Source organism: Heteronotia binoei, chromosome 8 (genome assembly GCF_032191835.1).
Source record: "Heteronotia binoei isolate CCM8104 ecotype False Entrance Well chromosome 8, APGP_CSIRO_Hbin_v1, whole genome shotgun sequence".
In the NCBI taxonomy this organism is placed as follows: Eukaryota; Metazoa; Chordata; class Lepidosauria; order Squamata; family Gekkonidae; genus Heteronotia; species Heteronotia binoei.
The window spans coordinates 7,361,072-7,378,794 of NC_083230.1; the positions used below are offsets into that span (position 1 = coordinate 7,361,072).

At 41.8% G+C, this 17,723-nt stretch overlaps 1 protein-coding gene across 2 annotated transcripts in view; it reads left to right on the forward strand.

Annotated features, from left to right (window-relative positions):
* The first annotated feature begins 325 nt into the window (after positions 1-325).
* KMT2E (lysine methyltransferase 2E (inactive)) overlaps positions 326-17,723 on the forward strand; it is a 106,308-nt gene continuing 88,910 nt past the window's right edge. For both annotated transcript variants that reach the window (XM_060244702.1, XM_060244703.1), the window contains exon 1: positions 326-492. The gene's annotated coding sequence lies outside the window, so the exon portion shown is untranslated. The remainder of the gene's footprint in view (positions 493-17,723) is intronic.

Sequence of the window (17,723 nt, forward strand, 5' to 3'; positions counted from 1 at the left end):
CCTTTCCTCCGGGATTCCCCCGCCTGGAAGCTGGAAACAGACCCGCAGCCGCCCCCCAACAACGTTGGCCCCGTCTGCCTCCCGAGCCCCTCCCTCCCTCCGCTTCTTGGCCGCCTCGCTTTTGCCCACCGCCTTCCTCTTTGTTTTGCAGAACGGGCCCGGAGGAGCTTCCCCGGCGGCGGCGCAGCCCACAAGCAAAATGGCGGCTGTTTGGCTTCGCCCTGGTAACCCTGCCCCTGCCAGGCTGCCCGGGTGAACCCCGTGCGGAGAGAGGAAGGGAGGGGGAGCGAGCGGCGCCATTTTCCCCGAGACGGAGAGTGACGGCGGAGGCAGCGTAGGCGGCTGCGAGGAGGGAGCCCCGGGAGCAGCGGTTGGGGCGGGCGGGCGGGCGGAGGGGTGCCAAGGAGCAGCCTCGGGGGTGCCGCTCTCCGCCCGCAGGGACAGCCGCAGTGGGGCCGGGGGGTGCCGCTGCCTGGCCTGTGAGCGTCGCAGGTGAGTCCGGCGCCGCTGCCCGCCCCCCGAGGCAGGGCTGTCCGGGATGGAGGCCCCTGCTCGGGCGGGGCTGGCCGGGAAGGAGGGGGCCGCCGCCTCTCGGGAACATGGCGCGCGCGTTATTGGGAGGGCTGCTGCTCATTCGGGGTTTAAGTGGAAGGAGCGAGGAGAGGGGTGGGGGTGGGGCCCGTCCTGCCCCCCTCGCCCTGCGGGGTCTGGCTTGTGCTGCGAACACGGCTCTTTGTGGGCCCTGCCACACATCCCCCCCCCCTGCCATTTTCCGCGCCAGGAGGGGCGGCCAAGACTTCCTGTGGCCATGCAAAAGGGGGGCGGGGGGGGTCCCGGGTCTCCGTCTGGAAAAGGGGCGGCTGCGGCTCTCTTTTATAACCTCTTTAGTGTCGGTAGTTCCTCTCTCTCTCCTCACACCCCGCCTTCTCCCGAGCCCTGCTTGCTCTGCTGGAATAAAACCTCCTTTTCGGAAAGGAGTTGTTGGAACAGACCCTGTCACTGCAGACACGGGAGGAGGAACAAACGGCCCACTGTGCAGCGCTAAATAGGGGAGAAGAAACACAATGTGGTCCCATTAGGAAGTCCGGCGCTTCCCTGCAGTGCAGCGAGGGTCTCACTTCAGTACGGATCTATCTATCTATCTATCTATCTATCTATCTATCTATCTATCTATCTATCTATCTATCTATCTATCTATCTATCTATCTATCTATCTATCGCCTGTCTGTCTGTCTGTCTGTCTGTCTGTCTGTCTTGCAATTTCTTGCACGGTTTTCGCCTCAGTTTTGTTTGGATGCCTTTAAAGGGGATTACTCGCTAAAGGTTCGTTTTCTTTTAAAAGCGTGTCCAAGGGAAACTAAGAACGTCTACAAACATAGCCGACCTGCCAAGGGTGTTTGGAGGCAAACGTTGTACTTTTAAAGTTACTTTCGGTTAAAGTGGACTAAAAAAAACTGTAATTTCCCTCTTTTGTCCTTTAGAGATTCTAAAAATGGCGGCCCCAGGCTGATGTTGTGGTAATCTAATCAGCTCGGGTCTTCCACACCCCATGCAGTGTATTTGTCTGCGGCACATTACAGTCTTAATATGCTTAAAGGGGGGGGGGAAAGCGGTTGTCTTCAAACCAGGAACAAACATTTTCTCAACCTTAGTTGAGAGTAAAAATGCTGTGTTCCGACTGATTAATTTTATTGGTTATTCAAGTGAAAGGTAAATCAACCAGACCACTCTCTCTAGGGGAGGGATGAGATTGAGAGGCTTGTGTAGTTGCTTTGGTTTGTGTTCGTGGGTTTGAAATAAGTTCATACATATGCCATATTCGTTTTTATAGTTTTGGTTTTTTTAAAATGGTGGACAAGTTCTTGTCTCTCAGCTTATATTAGAGCTGGTGAGGCATAAAACTATTAAAATAAAAGAATATTAAAGCACTGCTATTTGACATTTCACTCAAGATTGCTGTAGCTGTTAAACAATATAATTTATTCCCTATTAATAGTCTTTTGCTACTGGCTGGGTATTTTGCAGGGCTTCTATCTCACCACCCACCTTTAACTCAGAGGCCAAAGTGCTCTTTTCCTGACAAGTGAATATGAGATTTTAAGTTACCACTGGCATATTGTATGCCACAAAATTAAAAATAAAGGATGTATTCCTGATATGTTGAATACAATGGGGAACAACATGTTTCTATTAAAGTATTCTATAAAACTTCAGTTCTTGCAATTCAATTTCTAACTACTTTGATTTCCAAGTTTCAACTTCAGTATACTCTTGGAACCTTATGGATTTTACAGATCCAAAGAACAATATTATTCTTATAGCATGCCCCCTCTTCCCACACAAATAGCGACTACTAATTTTTGTATGATAACTTTTTCCAGTTTTGCATAATTGATAACTTGTTTCTTAAGCATCTAAGAGAGAGAAAAAAGTATGCATTACAAAGTTGTTCATGCATGCTTTGGTATGTTGTAAGGTACAATGTATGATAGTTTGGGTATGATGTAATATATTGAGTGTCCAGAAGTTAAAATCTCTCTTAAAGTTGTCTGCATTTTAACACAGTATTTTCAAATCCTTTTGAATTTTCATAACTTGCAATATTCTTGTAAATTTTGAATAGCAAAGTGATCTGTAATAAGCTTCAGTGGTGCTTATAGAGGTTTTTGTTTAGGAACTTATCTAGAAAATACTTTTGTAATCATTATATTGTATGCCTACAATGAGGTATATATTTTCCTACTTTGACTTTTGCTGACATTTCATTTAACCCAACTGGGGTTTCATGAGAACTGCATTAATATTGGCATCTTTGTATGTCTGTTTGTGCTTTATTGCACATTGAAATCTGTGGTTTCTGAATTATTTACAGAATGAAACTATCAGCATGATTGTTCAGAACACCTGTCAATCTAACCACTTTATACAGAATTAGAGCCACCTTAAGGTCTTTGTTCTGCATTGTCTCTAACACTCCTTGTGGTCAACATCCTATCTCAGAGTAATGGGTTGTGATCTCTTGTTTTGGAATTAGTGGTCTAATGACCTGGTTTCATGTATCTTTACTTAGGAGTGTGTTCATCTGAGTTTACTTTCAAGTAAATTTTCATTTGGTTTTAGCCTAAATAAGGTTATTACAAAGGTTCAGCCCTTGCAAATCAAAAATAGGCTCTGCTGAGTTCAGACTGTGGAATTTATTTGTCACTATTCCTGCAAAACAAAAAAACTGCAGATTTCCTTCAAGTGAAAGGAAGCAGCAGCAGTCTCAGTAAAAATATGCATGAAGGCATAGAATGAGAGACTATGTGGAAGAAAGAACCATTTGACCTCTTAAGATAGTCTGAAGTTAGTGTTGGTTACTTTGAAATGTCTTGAATGCAGTGAGCCAGTTCTGTACATTATAACATGTTAGGGCCACAGTAGTAGGCTTCAGTAAACTATTCTATGGCCTATGTCATTTCCCTATGTGAAAATAAATCAATACCTCTCCTTTGACCTCTTATACATAACATTTTCTTTTTCTTTTCAATCTGAAGAATGAAGAAATGGGAAAAAATGACATACATGTCAGAAAATAAAAATGTCTTATTTCTTTGTTAAATAATGATATTCTGGGTATTTTTGTATTTCTAATATGGAGGTGCAGAAATTGTTTAATTTAAGCTTGTCTTGAAAAAACAGTTTGGAACTTTGAGCCATGTGAGGAAGGCTTTGGTCAGTACAGAAGCATTGGTTTAATTTTGGAATATGCTTCCAGAAGCAAACTGATATTTAATAAATGCTGAAATACAGAGTACTATAAGATGCAGCAAACAAAATTAACTCTAAATTAACTAAATTTTCTTTACAAGTCATCCAAAGAGGAGGTGTAGAAGAGTAGTTAACAACCAATAAATTGTATAATATAATAATATACAATTTATTGGTTGTTAACTAACAGAAATCATGGTTAAGAAGACCACTGTATTCCATTGGTTCCCTTACGAGAAAGGCAACCCACAAAGAATTTTTGAGTAATTTATAGTGTAGTTGAACCACTATAAATTATTTATTTATTTACCTTAAATTTATATCCCGCCCTCTCTGTGAACAGACTCAGGACGCCTAACAACAATCAAGAATTACATATTAAATCAATAAAGCAATATAATGCTAAAAGCTATTTATAATTTATTGTTTATATTTATTGTTTCTTCCTCATTATGTTATTATTTCTTTTGGAGTATACAGCTACCCCTTAAGCTGTTGGAATATTATCTCTTGTCTGTAATCCAAATACTAAATTTTAATTAGTCTGTGATGCAGGTTCCTTGTGAAATAATTACCTATTCAAAATTATAAGCATTTACAGCTTGCAGTTACTGTTTTTTCAATATTTTGTAATATATAAAAATATATACTGTCCTTTTCATTTGATACACAGGTTTAAGAAACTAATTTGCTGCAAAAATGTACATTTGGAGTCTGTTTATTCTCTTCAGACCATAATATGCAAAAAGAAAAAGACCAACTTCTTGATCTGCAATTTCTGATCTTGAGACTCTTTTTAAAAATATTCTGGTTTCTGTACATTGGTGGTGGTTGGTTTTGTTTGATTTCTGTAATTTTTAAAATCCAGGGAAAATGTCTATTTTTGTATTTTTCAAACATTAATATGAGTAAAAGCTGAGGTAAACTTTGGAGAATTTTTGCTGACATACTTCTGACTGAGAGAAACAGCATTGATCTGTGTTGTAAAGCATCTTACATTCCAACACTGAAGTACAGCTTTTCATCAGCATTCAGCTATAAGACACCTATCCAGAACTTGAGACAATTTGATATATGTTTGCCTGACTAGTGAGCTAGGTACCATATTCCTGAACATTTGTTGCAGAGATCGAAGTCAGCCCCCACACTGGCATTGACATGGGTCTACCAGAGTACAGCTTTTGGAACATTAAAATATCTGATGGGTTGCCCTTTCTCTTATTGGGGTACAGTTATTCACTGACAGAAAAAAAGGCCTTAGTATTTTCTCTCCTAGGTATAGTCACCTAAATAGACTATCCAAGAGTGGCCAACACTGCAGTGTTGCAGCGCCAGTCTTCTTTTCAGTGTGATGCTCTATGTCAACTTTTAAAAGGGAAGGCAGCACCCTTCCTTAAAGGGACTCAGACCTTGACAGCCCACATTTTGTGACTGAGAAAAAAAGATTCTGCAATTTTGTGTGGTTCTGGAGAAAACACCACTGGATATACAGATGAACATATGAAGCTGCCTTATACTGAATCAGACCCTTGGTCCATCAAAGTCACTCTTGTCTTCTCAGACTGGCAGCGGCTCTCCAGGGTCTCAAGCTGAGGTTTTTCACACCTATTTGCCTGGGCCCATTTTTTTTTTGGAGATGCCAGGGATTGAATCTGGGACCTTCTGCTTCCCAAGCAGATGCTCTACCACTCAGCCACCATCCCTCCCCTAAAAGAATTTAGGGGATTAAACTACATCTTTGACCACTTCTACAATTTAGATGCAGTTGAACGTATGAACATATGAAGCTGCCTTATACTTATACTTTTTCTCCCCAAATCAGGAGGCATGTATAAATGCCAGTTTCTGCTGTTATACTATGAGTGTTTGTGTCCTTGCTCTGTGGAGTTTAAAAGTTAAAATTTGACTCAGACAGTAGTAGAAGAATATGGACATGAGGGTAAGGAAGTACTTGGACTTAGTTTCAGTAGGAGATGAGGACATTAGGATAGGGGGAGGGTTCTCATGGTATGAACAAAGAGGAAGAAATGTTATTTCTGTGTTAGAGCTTTGTTTTGTAGAAGGAAAGCCCAGACCTTGGACACCTTTCGTCCTTGGGGTTTACTTTTTATAATTCTTAGGAACTGTTTGGCTTTCGCTCCTACACGTCTAAAGATATTAGTAATATCTAGAGTTTGGTGAATTCCCAGGAAGAACACTGGAACAAATTATGCTTGTCTTGCATTTAATGTGCTAAAGGAGATGAGGTAGAAAATAGTAGCTCTGTTGGAGAGATGTCATTATCTAGAGAACCTTCAGACCACTGGTGGCTCTATATAGACTGCTTCTGGATTCTGAAATTTCAGATACTAAAACACATTCACTGCAGCTAGTGACTAGACATTTATTTTTGTATTTTTTTGCTGCCCTGGACAGCCCTGGCTAGTTCCATCTTATCAGATTTTGGAAGCTAAGCAGCGTCAGCCTTGGTCAGTATTTGGATGGAGACCACCAAGGAATGCCTGGGTAACCATGCAGAGTCTTGTGCCTTGAAAACCCAGAGAGTTGTCTTAAGTCAGCTGTGACTTGACAGCAGTTTTTCTTTTTCGTTTTGGCCAGAATGAAAGTTGTACAACCTGTTATTGTGAGAATTCCCACATTTTCAAGGAAGATGCTACCCTGTTCTGTTCTGACGCACTCTCAGTCTTGGCTGCTTTGAAAACTGGATAGGATTATTTCTAAACTTTGACAGCTCTTTCTCCAGTTTATTGTAGCAAGCTGCTATAGATAATTTTACTGGTTGGTGGGAACTTTAGTCTACCCAAACAGTAATACCCAAACACTTAAGACCAGGGATAATATTTATGTTGATTATCTGAAAAATGTATTGTAAACTTTACATAGCCCAAAGTAGAAAACTAAGCAAGACTTAGTACAGGGCTAGAAACTTATAATTGGATTTGCTAGATTCCTGAAGTTTGCAGGGCCAGTTTTATGGTCATTTATATTATAAAAATGTTGAAGTGTATGCTTGTTTCTTCCCCATTCGACCCACTCATTAGTTTCTTAAAGGAGAGAGGAAAGTGTAGAAAGGCCGTAGTCAACATTCTGTTCACATCAGGCTATCAGCGCATCAGTGCTGGACCCATTCAAGAGTAGGAGGGGATTTTTTGGCAAATGATTCAGCAAGAGATTTCTAAGATTTTGGGATATGAATTTAATAAAGTGGCAGAGACTTTTCTGCTGGGATTACAAATGGAAAAATTTCCAAAAGAAGACAGAACTTTAATATGGTACTTGCTCTCAGCTGCTAGGATATTGTATGCGCAGCTGTGGAAGCAAGAAAAAATACCAGAGAAATGGGAATGGACTATAAAAGTTATGTCATGGAGTGAAATGGACAAACTAGCAAGAAAATTAAGAGACTATGATTTGGAACTTTTTAAGTTGGAGTGGAAGAAGTTCAGAAGATACGTAGAAAAAGAGTGGAAAATAAAAGGACGTTGGACAATCTTTGATAATGATTAAGTTTTTTAAAATAAGAATATAACTTTTGGGTTTTTTAATAATTAAGGGTACCTTTAATATTTGTTTCCTTTAAGTAAATAACACTGGCGGGGGTCAAGTAACGGGGGGAGGGGAGGGGAAAAGTAAGATATGGGGTAGAAATTTTTTTTCTTTTTCTTTAAGTTTTTATAAGTTGTAGATGTAGTTTTGCTACCATATGTTACTAATAAAAATTGTTTATTCACAAAGAGTAGGAGGGGATTTGAGTAGTTTCACTGTGAGCTAAGTAAAGATATAGATCAATGCAGGATTGGGGGAGGGCACCTGAAAGGAGCTAACAGATGATCAGTTTACCCGCATAGAATTCTGTATCATTTAATTAATTTGTCATCTATATTGCTAAACTTTGTGAATTTTTGCCACTTATCTTTATGTGTGTTAAAAGCTGGATTATTTACCAAGTGGTAAGCCTTCTCCACATTTCTCACATGACTGTATGAACTGTATTAATCCACAGTTATTAAAGATGTTCTTCCATGTTGTGGAGAATCATCGCTAGAGTCTTTGAAAGAACTCTTTGTCCTCTCTGCTTTTTCTTCTGATTTCAGATTCACACTGTGAAGCATTTATATATTGACAGATTTAAGTAGCAGCTTCTGGGAGGTATTTATTCAAAATTTTATTGATGTTATGGGGTGCTTGAGGGTTTTTTTTTTAAACTGAGAAACTACCCAGATATCTTTGAAGTTAAGTTTGTGTGATTGGGTTGGGTGGGGTTTGTGTACACAGTTATTTTTCATCCTAATGTGTGAATTCTTGAGATGCATCAGATTTGGTTTGGTTTTTCATTTTGCATATACTGTATTTAAAAATTCACATGTAAGCAATGTATGTGGGCCACCTAAACTATCCTCAGTCGGAGCAGGGGTTCATTTTAACCTCTCATCTACATTTATAAACAAAGATGAGCAAGCAGCAATGCATGGGGGTCTAAATAGTATTAACAGCTTTCTCCATAGCTAGGAATAAGACCAGTTGTAATGGAAAATACAGTGGGGTCTAGAAAGAGGCTGTGGGCAAGTGTCCTCCCCCCTCACTTTCTATCCATTCACGCAAGTGATAGCATTTGCATTCCCCACCCACCCAAGATGACTGTTTTCTGAATGGGACTTGATCTGACTTCAGCTTTCCATCTCATTCCTCCTCCCTGCAGCCTCTACCTAAGAAAAGTACAGTCTTTCTCCACAGTGTGGACCAAAGCAGGTTACATCATTCTCTCCTTTTGATCTGCAGAACAATCCTGTGAGGTAGGTTAGGCTGAAAGTCTGTGAGTGGTCTGAAATCACAGCGTGGACCAAAGCAGGAGGGAAGCGACCTCAGCAGGGTATAATGACACAGAGGCAAGGCAGCTGTTTTCTCCAGGGGAGTTGATCTCTGTCATCTGGTGAGCAGTTGTAATTCTGAGTGTTCTACAGCCCTCACCTGGAGATAGACAACAGTGGTTGCCCAGGAGGAAATGGCTGATTTGGAGCATGGAGTCTATGGCATTGTACCTGTCTGAGGTCCCACCAGTCCTCAAACCCCACCCTCTCCAAGTTCCACCCTTCAGATCTCCAGGAATTTCCCAACCTGGAGTTGGCAACCCTATCTCTTTTCTAGCAGCAGAAGCAAGCAGTAAGATGTAGGGCAGTCAGCCTCCAGGTGGAGCCTGAAGATCTCCTGATATCACATCTGAACTCCAGACAACAGATCTCTCTCCCCATCCTGGAGAAAAATAACTGCTTTCAGGGGTGGACTCTATGGCATTATATTCAACTGAGGCCTCTTCCTTCCCCAAACCCTGCCCTCCTCAGACTCCACCACAAAATCTCCAGGATTTTCCCACCTTCCTGGGACTGGCAACCCTAGTGAGAACTGGGCCTAATGAGTTCTCCCTCAGAAGCCATAAGAGGCCTAGAAAGGGCCTCTTTTCCCGCCTTTTAGTGAGATAACTAAAGTTAGTCATGTTTTACTGACAGAAGCAAACTTGGGTTGCCTAGCATTTTTCCCAGTGGCCCAATCCTCATTGTCCTGCAGCCAGCAGTAGGTGGGGAAGAGAAGCGAACCCAGCCAGTGACACACAAGTTGTCTTGATGGGTGGTTCACGAACCAGTAGCTGATGTGGTATGCACCACAGCCAATGGAAGAGCTGGAAAATGCCAGGACATTAGGGTTTTAGATATGTAAGACAAGATGCAATAACAAACAAGTCAGTAACTTGGGAATAGTGAATGCAGCTACAGAACAACTTAGCACCAGGTCACATCTATGATGGCAGAATGTACCCATACAATCTTATACAAGTCTCCAAGAAATTTGGCCTCAGAAAATGGTTACCCTCATCTGCAGTAACAGCTCTCAAGCTATGGGATCTCCTGACCTGATCTCAGCTGTGCTACAATCCCATCATTATACATGGCTGGTAGTGTTATTGCATCTTGTAGAAAGAAGAGGGTCAGGTGATATGAGAGGTTGGTTGGGTCCCATCTGGCATTATAAAATTCCTGTTTCTTGCCTGGATCCCAAGTCTAAGCAACTTGCATCTCACAGGTGGATTCTCTGCAGAACAACTTACTAGATTCTCTGGTCATTTATATCCTTTTGGGCAGCAGAAGAGATAAAAGTGTAAAGGAAGGCACTAAGCATATAGAGTAAAATTGAGGAAGGACAGAGTAGAAACAAAAAAAGATGTCTTGATTGATAGTCTTCTGTCAGTGTTAGTGACAGATAAAGTGTTATATATCCTATGGGTTCTTCAGCTGTAAAAATTGTAGTGTGCACTTGTGTTACACAGAAATACCAAAGTAATACAATAGACCCATCCCCCGCAAAATTCAGGTATTAGGTCAAGAGAATTTAAATATCAAAAAGCAAAAAAAAAAAAGTTGACCCAACTGCTGTCCTCCAGTGCCATGAAAGCACTATAGGACATCTGAGTAATATTTTCATTTGATTTATATCTCGCCCTTCCCAAAAGCAGACTCAAGGCAGGTTACATCAAAGATTTAAAACAAAATTACAATTAAAGCAACATTTAGACTACAGTATAAACAGCTAAAATACCAATCTAAAACTCTGCCTCAGCAGTCACATCAGATCCCAATCGCCAAAGTGGGGTGGGTGGGAGCCAGGTAGAAGATTATGTCCACTGCCTCAATTGCATGGTGGAAGAGCTTTGTTTTGCAGGCCCTGCAGAACTGCAGCCGGTTCCACAGAGCACTATCTCCAAAGGTAGTTCATTCCACCAGGCCCTGGCCCTAGTCGAGGCTAGCCAGACATCTCTAGGGCCGGGGATCACCAGGAGATACTGAGTCACTGATCTTAAGGACCTACAGGGGTCATATATGGGGAGAGGCAATCCTGAAGGTATGCTGGCCCCTGGCTGTATAGGGTTTGAAGGTAAGCACCAGCACCTTGAAACAGACCCAGTACTCAATAAACAGCCAATGCAATTCACAGAGCACAGGATGGATCTGTGCCCGCATAAGCGACGAGGTCAACATCCATGCAGCTGTGTTCTGCACCAGCTGGAGTTTCCAGATCAGAGACAAGGGCAGCCCCATGTAGAGAGAGTTACAATAACCCAGCCTGGAAATGACCGTTGCATGGGTCACTGCAGCCACGTCACAAGGTGTGAGATACGGGACCAACTGCCTGACCTGCTTTGGATGACCCCCCCCCCCACACACACACAGGCCTGGTAGTGGGAGCAACCTGGGCTTCCATAGTCAGAGAGGCATCTAGGAATACCCCCAATGTCTTCGCCCCCAGTGTTGACACCAAGGAAGCCCTGTCAAAGAATGGGAGCCTGATCTCTGATCTTGGCCTCCCTCAGCTCCAGACATAGGACTTCTGTCTTTGATGGATTCAGTTTCAGCCAGCTCTGTTGCAGCCATCCAGCCATGACTCCACCCAGCTCCTCTGGGGCTGAGCCTAGGCAGCCATCCATTAGTAGATAGAGCTGGGTATTGTCCACATATTGATGACAACCCAGCCCAAACCTCCAGATAATCTGGGTGAGGGGGTGCATATAGATGTTAAATAGCTTTGGGAAGAGAATCCACTAAGGCAACCAGCACCATTTCTATCCCATGAGCAGGGGAGAAGCCAGACTGGAAGGGGTCTAGGATGTTAGCATTCTCCAAGAAGGCCTGGAGCTGTGTGGCCACCACCCATTCCATTCCATTACCCTGAAATGGCAAATTTGAAACTGGGCAGTAGTTTGTAAGGCCATAGGACCCAGAGATGGTTTTTTTCAGGAGAGGATGGATCACTGCTTCCTTCAAAACTCCTGGGAAGGTCCCTGTAGATGTTGATAATCTCCTTAGTGGGAATCTATGCCTCATCACTGCAGGCTTTAACCAGCCATGACAGGCAAGGATCAAGGAGGCATGTGGTAGATTTTACAGCTGCTGGTGTCTTGTCAACTTCATCTTGACAGAGCAGGCTAAAATGATGCAGAATAGGACTTGAAGATGGGCAAGGGGCTTTCAGTTCCCTTATAGTATCAAATGTGGCTGGGAGGTCACGACGGACCGACAAGACTTTCGCAATAACCATACTGGAAAGAGAAGGCAGGGAATAAACTGGGTAGTCTTAATCCAGTTTAATATTTTTCTGAGGCGAACAGTTGAAAAGAAATTGTATGCTCTCAAACTATTGCTTTTGATGTGTAATTTGTGAGTATCAAAAATGGAGTCTTGCTAGCAAATGAATAACTAGCAGAAAGCATTTTTCTACTGCGTGTAGCAGTTTAGAGTAAAGGCTACTGTGCTAGCTATTTTCTTTCATTCGTATGTTTGACAGTTTTATTATTCTAGGTCATCTAAAAAAATCAGCTACATCAGGAAGAAAGATAAAACTGTGTTTCCAAAAATATTTAAAAAATAAAATAGAAAAAAAAGGATTTTCAGTGAGTGGTGATTCGGTTGAGCATGGAAGGTCATGTAAATAAGTACATAAACACCTAGCTTCTTTAAATGAAACTTAAGCCCTATGGGCCAGATGAACTGCATCCAAGGGTTCTGAAAGAGCTTGCGGAAGTGATTTCTGAGCCTCTGGCTATTATTTTTGAGAATTCTTGGAGAACAGGAGAGGTGCCAGAAGATTGGAGGCGGGCGAATGTTGTCCCCATCTTCAAGAAGGGGAATAAAGAGGATCCGGGTAACTACCAACCCGTCAGCTTGACGTCTATACCTGGAAAAGTTTTAGAACAAATAATCAAACAGCCAGTCCTGGAACATTTAGAAAGAATGGATGTCATTACTAAGAGCCAGCATGGCTTTCTCAAGAACAAGTCATGTCAAACTAACCTGATCTCTTTTTTTGAGAAAGTGACTACCTTGCTGGATCAGGGGAATGCTGTAGATGTCGTTTATCTTGATTTCAGCAAGGCTTTTGATAAGGTTCCACATACTATCTTTGTTGACAAGTTGGTAAAATATGGTTTGGATCCTGTTACCGTTAGGTGGATCTGTAACTGGTTGACAGATCGCACCCAAAGAGTGCTTGTGAATGGTTCCTCATTGTCTTGGAGAGGAGTGACAAGTGGAGTGCCTCAAAGATCTGTCCTGGGACCTGTTTTGTTCAACATCTTTATAAATGATTTGGATAAAGGAATAGAGGGAATGCTTATTAAATTTGCAGATGATACTAAATTGGAAGGGGTTGCAAACACAGAAGAAGATAGAAACAGGATACAGGATGACCTTGACTGGCTGGATAACTGGGCTAAAACCAATAAAATGAACTTTAACAGGGATCAATGTAAAGTTCTGTAATTCGGAAGGAAAAATTCCATGCATAGTTATAGGATGGGAGAGACTTGTCTTAGCAGTAGTATGTGCGAAAAGGATCTAGGGGTCTTAGTGGCTCATACGCTTAAAATGAGTCAACAGTGTGGCTAAAAAGGCAAATGCAATTTTGGGCTGTATAAACAGAAGTATAGTGTCCAGATCACGTGATGTGATGGTATCGCTTTACTCTGCTCTGGTAAGACCTCACCTGGAATATTGTGTTCAGGTTTTGGCACCACATTTTAAGAAGGACATAGACAAGCTGGAACGGGTCCAGAGGAGGGGGATGAAGATGGTGAGGGGTCTGGAGACCAAGTCCTATGAGGAAAGGTTGAAGGAGCTGGACCAGAACGAATGGGTTGAAATTAAATCAAAAGATTTTCCGGCTCAACCTTAGGAAGAACTTCCTGAGCGATTCCTCAGTGGAACAGCCTCCTTGGGAGGTGGTGGGCTCTCCTTCCTTGGAGATTTTTAAACAGAGGCTAGATGGCCATCTGACAGTGATGAAGATCCTGTGACTTTGGGGTAGGTATTTATGAGTTTCCTGCATTGTGCAGGGGGTTGGACTACATGGCCCTAGAGGTCCCTTCCAACTCTATGATTCTATAAATAAACAGTTACTCTTTATATGAAGCTGTTTTCCGTTACTGATGCCAATCATAAGTGCGTTTATGGTGTTGGAGTTAGTAGAATTACCAACTCTGTATGGGTTTCAGATTTCTTTCTCAGCACAATTCGTAGATGAAATGAATGACACAATTGCAGTAACTAACAATGGGACATTGTTGTTCTGGTTTGTAATATTTTGTTCTGCCTCTTGGAACAGCATCATTCAGGGTCTATAGAATATTACATAGATCAGTAGTTTTTGCATTGAGGAACCCTGAACTTGTAAATGTAAATATTTAAATTGATTGTTAGCCGCCCTGAGTCCACTTGCGGAGAGGGCGGGATAGAAATTTAAGGTAAAAAAAATAAATAAATGAACTTCTTGGAAGCTGATAGAGCATTTTTCAATGAGAAGATCAGTAGTGAAGGACAAGTTTTCCTGAAAATTAGAACCAGATCTGTCATCCCTGATCTTTTTGTGATGTTTAGTCACAGGAAGTGAACACCCACAAAGAGGGCCTGACTTTCATGCGGAGCCCACCCTCACATTGTAAGTTCCTGAATATATCAGAATTATGGTTGGGGAATGTAGTCATGAAACAGATTCTGGGAATGTCTAGTGCTGGAAAATCTTCCACTTTGCATGAATAGAGTTTTCAGGTGAATATTTTCTGAAGGACTGCATGTAATGGATTGTGGCAATCTGATGTTTATGTTTTAGACTTTTAATAAATTCAGCTACAGACAGAAGACTTTCTTGGTTTTGTTCCAGATAACAGATTTGCATTTATGAAATCAGAATCCTCCTTTGTTGAGAGCTAGGTACAGTCAGAGTCGGCATCAATGTCGGTCCAAAGTCAGGGTTCCAGAAGTCAGGCAAGTGGCAGGTGGGATTCATTCTGTCCAAAGTCAGGGTCCTAGGAATTAGGCAAGGTGGGGTTATTTAGTCCAAAGTCAGGATTTCAGAAGTCAGGCAAGACAGAGTCCAGAGTTGTACACAAAAGCAATCAGGTCCAGAATCCAAATCCAAAGCTGGTCTGAGGGTCACTGGAGCGGAGCAGAGTCAGGAGCTGTGTTTGCAGAGTTCACCAGGTGATGACTTGAAGGTGGTGGCTTGTTGCTTTCACATGAGCAGTCACTCTTGGCTTTTGTAGGCCTCTTTGTGGGTTGACTCAAGATTATATACAGGTCTGACTTTCATGTGGAGTGCACCCTCTTTGTTGTAAGTTGCTGTTACTCCCTTTAAGCCTTTTCTGTTGTTTTTTTTTAATTAATGATAATGCAATAATAATTTACTTTTCATTATTTCTGCCTGGCCCTTAATTTTTACAGCTTGTTTTAAGTGTGTGCTATTTGGTTTTAGGCCACTGAAGAAGGCTCTCAGAGCTGAAATGTGTCTGGTCTAGTGAATTTTTATGAGATATTGTGTTATGTGATTCATGTTCCGTTGTTGATGTGCAGTTTCTATAGTTGGATTTTAGCATTTCTATGTATCTTGTTTTTAATTGTTATAGTGTAATAAATACTTGGTTATATTTTTAAGTGTGTTATACTCAACCAGCTGAGTACCCACCTTGCTTCCCTTTCAGCTTCTGAAGGAAGGAGGTCTGTAATTGGGTGTGCCTCCGTGATGAAAAATGACTTGTAATGGTTAGTTTTACCAGGATAGTTGGAAACATCTTGGCTTATGCAAAGAATGAGACAGATTTTTTTCTTGACATTAAGCAGTTTTGAAATGCTCTCCTTTAAACTTTTAAAAATGCTTGCCAGCTGTGCCTTTACTAAAGGCCTAAAACATGTGAGCTGCATGCCACAAATTCTTTGCCATCAGACCTACTGTGATCTCTTCTGTGCCCCCTGCATGTTCTTGTAGTGCATTGTTGTGAACCTGAGTCCATGAGCTAGTTGGCAAGAAGAAGGGAAATGGGCAGGGCTGGTGCATCGGGAAAGACCATGGTAGCTAAGAGTCATAAGAACATAAGAGAAGCCATGTTGGATCAGGCCAATGGCCCATCCAGTCCAACACTCTGTGTCACACAGTGGCCAAAAAACCCAGGTGACATGAGGAGGTCCATCAGTGGGGTCAGGACACTAGAAGCCCTCACAGTTGCCCCCCTCCAAGCACCAAGAATACAGAGCATCACTGCCCCAGACAGAGAGTTCCAACAATAAGCTGTGGCTAATAGCTACTGATGGACCTCTGCTCCATATGTTTATCCAATCCCCCTTGAAGCTGGCTATGTTTGCAGCCACCACCACTTCCTGTGGCAGTGAATTCCATGTGTTAATCACCCTTAGGGTGAAGAAGTACTTCCTTTTATTTGTTCTAACCCAACTGCTCAGCAGTTTCATTGAGTGCCCACAAGTTCTTGTATTGTGAGAAAGGGAGACAAGTACTTCTTTCTTTACCTTCTCTATCCCATGCATAATCTTATAAACCTCTATCATGTCACCCCTCAGTAAACGTTTCTCCAAGCTAAAGAGCCCCAAGCATTTTAACCTTTCTTCATAGGGAAAGTGTTTCAACCCTTTAATTATTCTAGTCCTTGTAGCATATAGCCATGGGTCAATCTTGCATAGATCAGAAAATTGATTTATTTGTACAACAGTTAAAACTTAAAAAAAAAAAATTATAGTAAATAGAAACAAATGGCAGCCCCCTTCCTGAAGACTTATAGTGATAAGAAAGGGAAAGAGGGGGAAATAGTGGTTGGTTAGAGCAGAAAAGATCCCCGTGGCGCAGAGTGGTAAAGCTGCAGTACTGCAATCGGAACCCTCTGCTTATGACCTGAGTTCGATCCCGGCAGAAGTTGGGTTTCAGGTAGCAGGCTCCAGGTTGATTCAGCCTTCCATCCTTCCGAGGTCAGTAAAATGAGTACCCAGCTTGCTGGGGGGGTGCAGTGTAGATGACTGGGGAAGGCAATGGCAAACCACCCCATAAAAAAAGGTCTGCCATGAAAACGTTGTGAAAGCATCGTCACCTCAGAATCGGGAACTACTAGTGCTTGCACAGAGGACTACCTTTACCTTTTTAGAGCAGAAAAACAGGCTCCCATTTACACCTGGGAGTTACTCAGAATGTCAGTGCAATTTTTATTGGGACCTAAAGGAAAACAGCTGAGAAAAAGGGGGACTGCCTGTGGGTTGGTTCTAACTACCATCAGCAGAAGGAATACAAATACTTCTCATGTTCTTCTTCCATCTAGTGGTTCTTCTTGAACCCTGGAAAATAGATGGAGGGATGCATTGGAGAGAAGACCTCACTGTAGCTCCTCGATAATCTACATAGTTCTTTTGTGTCCCAGAATTTAGTTTTTGGGAGTTGGAAGGGACTGCTGAACAGAGAATGTGGCAAAGATCTGGGTTCCTTCCACTGGTGATAGGATCCAACTTTATCAACATTTTAGTAAGCCTTCCTTGTTTCCCAAATGTGTTTGGTATGTATTAGAGATTTTTATTAAAAGATGTCTCTTTCCCAGCCAAATGATGCAACGGTTCATCCACAGCTGTGCTCTTGCAAATAATTTTCTTACAGTGTGGATAAGTTTCCTTGAGTCAAATTTTCTACATTTTCTCATTGTCCTATAAACATACACAGAAGTTCAACTACTGACTTTTAATAGGTGATTATTAAAACTGTCTAATCTAAATAATACGGGTAAGTGTTCTAATTTTGCAAAATATTGCTTATGAAACACCTTAGCTAATATCCTGCCCTTTCAGGAAACACCAGCCAGTTACTGAAAGCTCTAGATGTACTAGACCTATTCTTTAGACTATTTAGGATGAGTAAATATCTCTCATTAGTAACTGCATCTTTTTCATGTCAGTCAGTAATTTATTTCATGATAAATGGTCCATTAAACAAGCTTCATAATGAAAGTCGGTTGGTGTATGAAAGGTTCTGTGTTGGTGCTGCATGCGATTTTCCTGAAAAGAAAAATAAAGATGAACAGTGGCAGCCAGCAAAATAATGATACCTGCTGTGGCATAGTAGCCAGTGGTTGGTTGCATAGTGGCCAATGGTTGGTTTTCTGTTGCTAT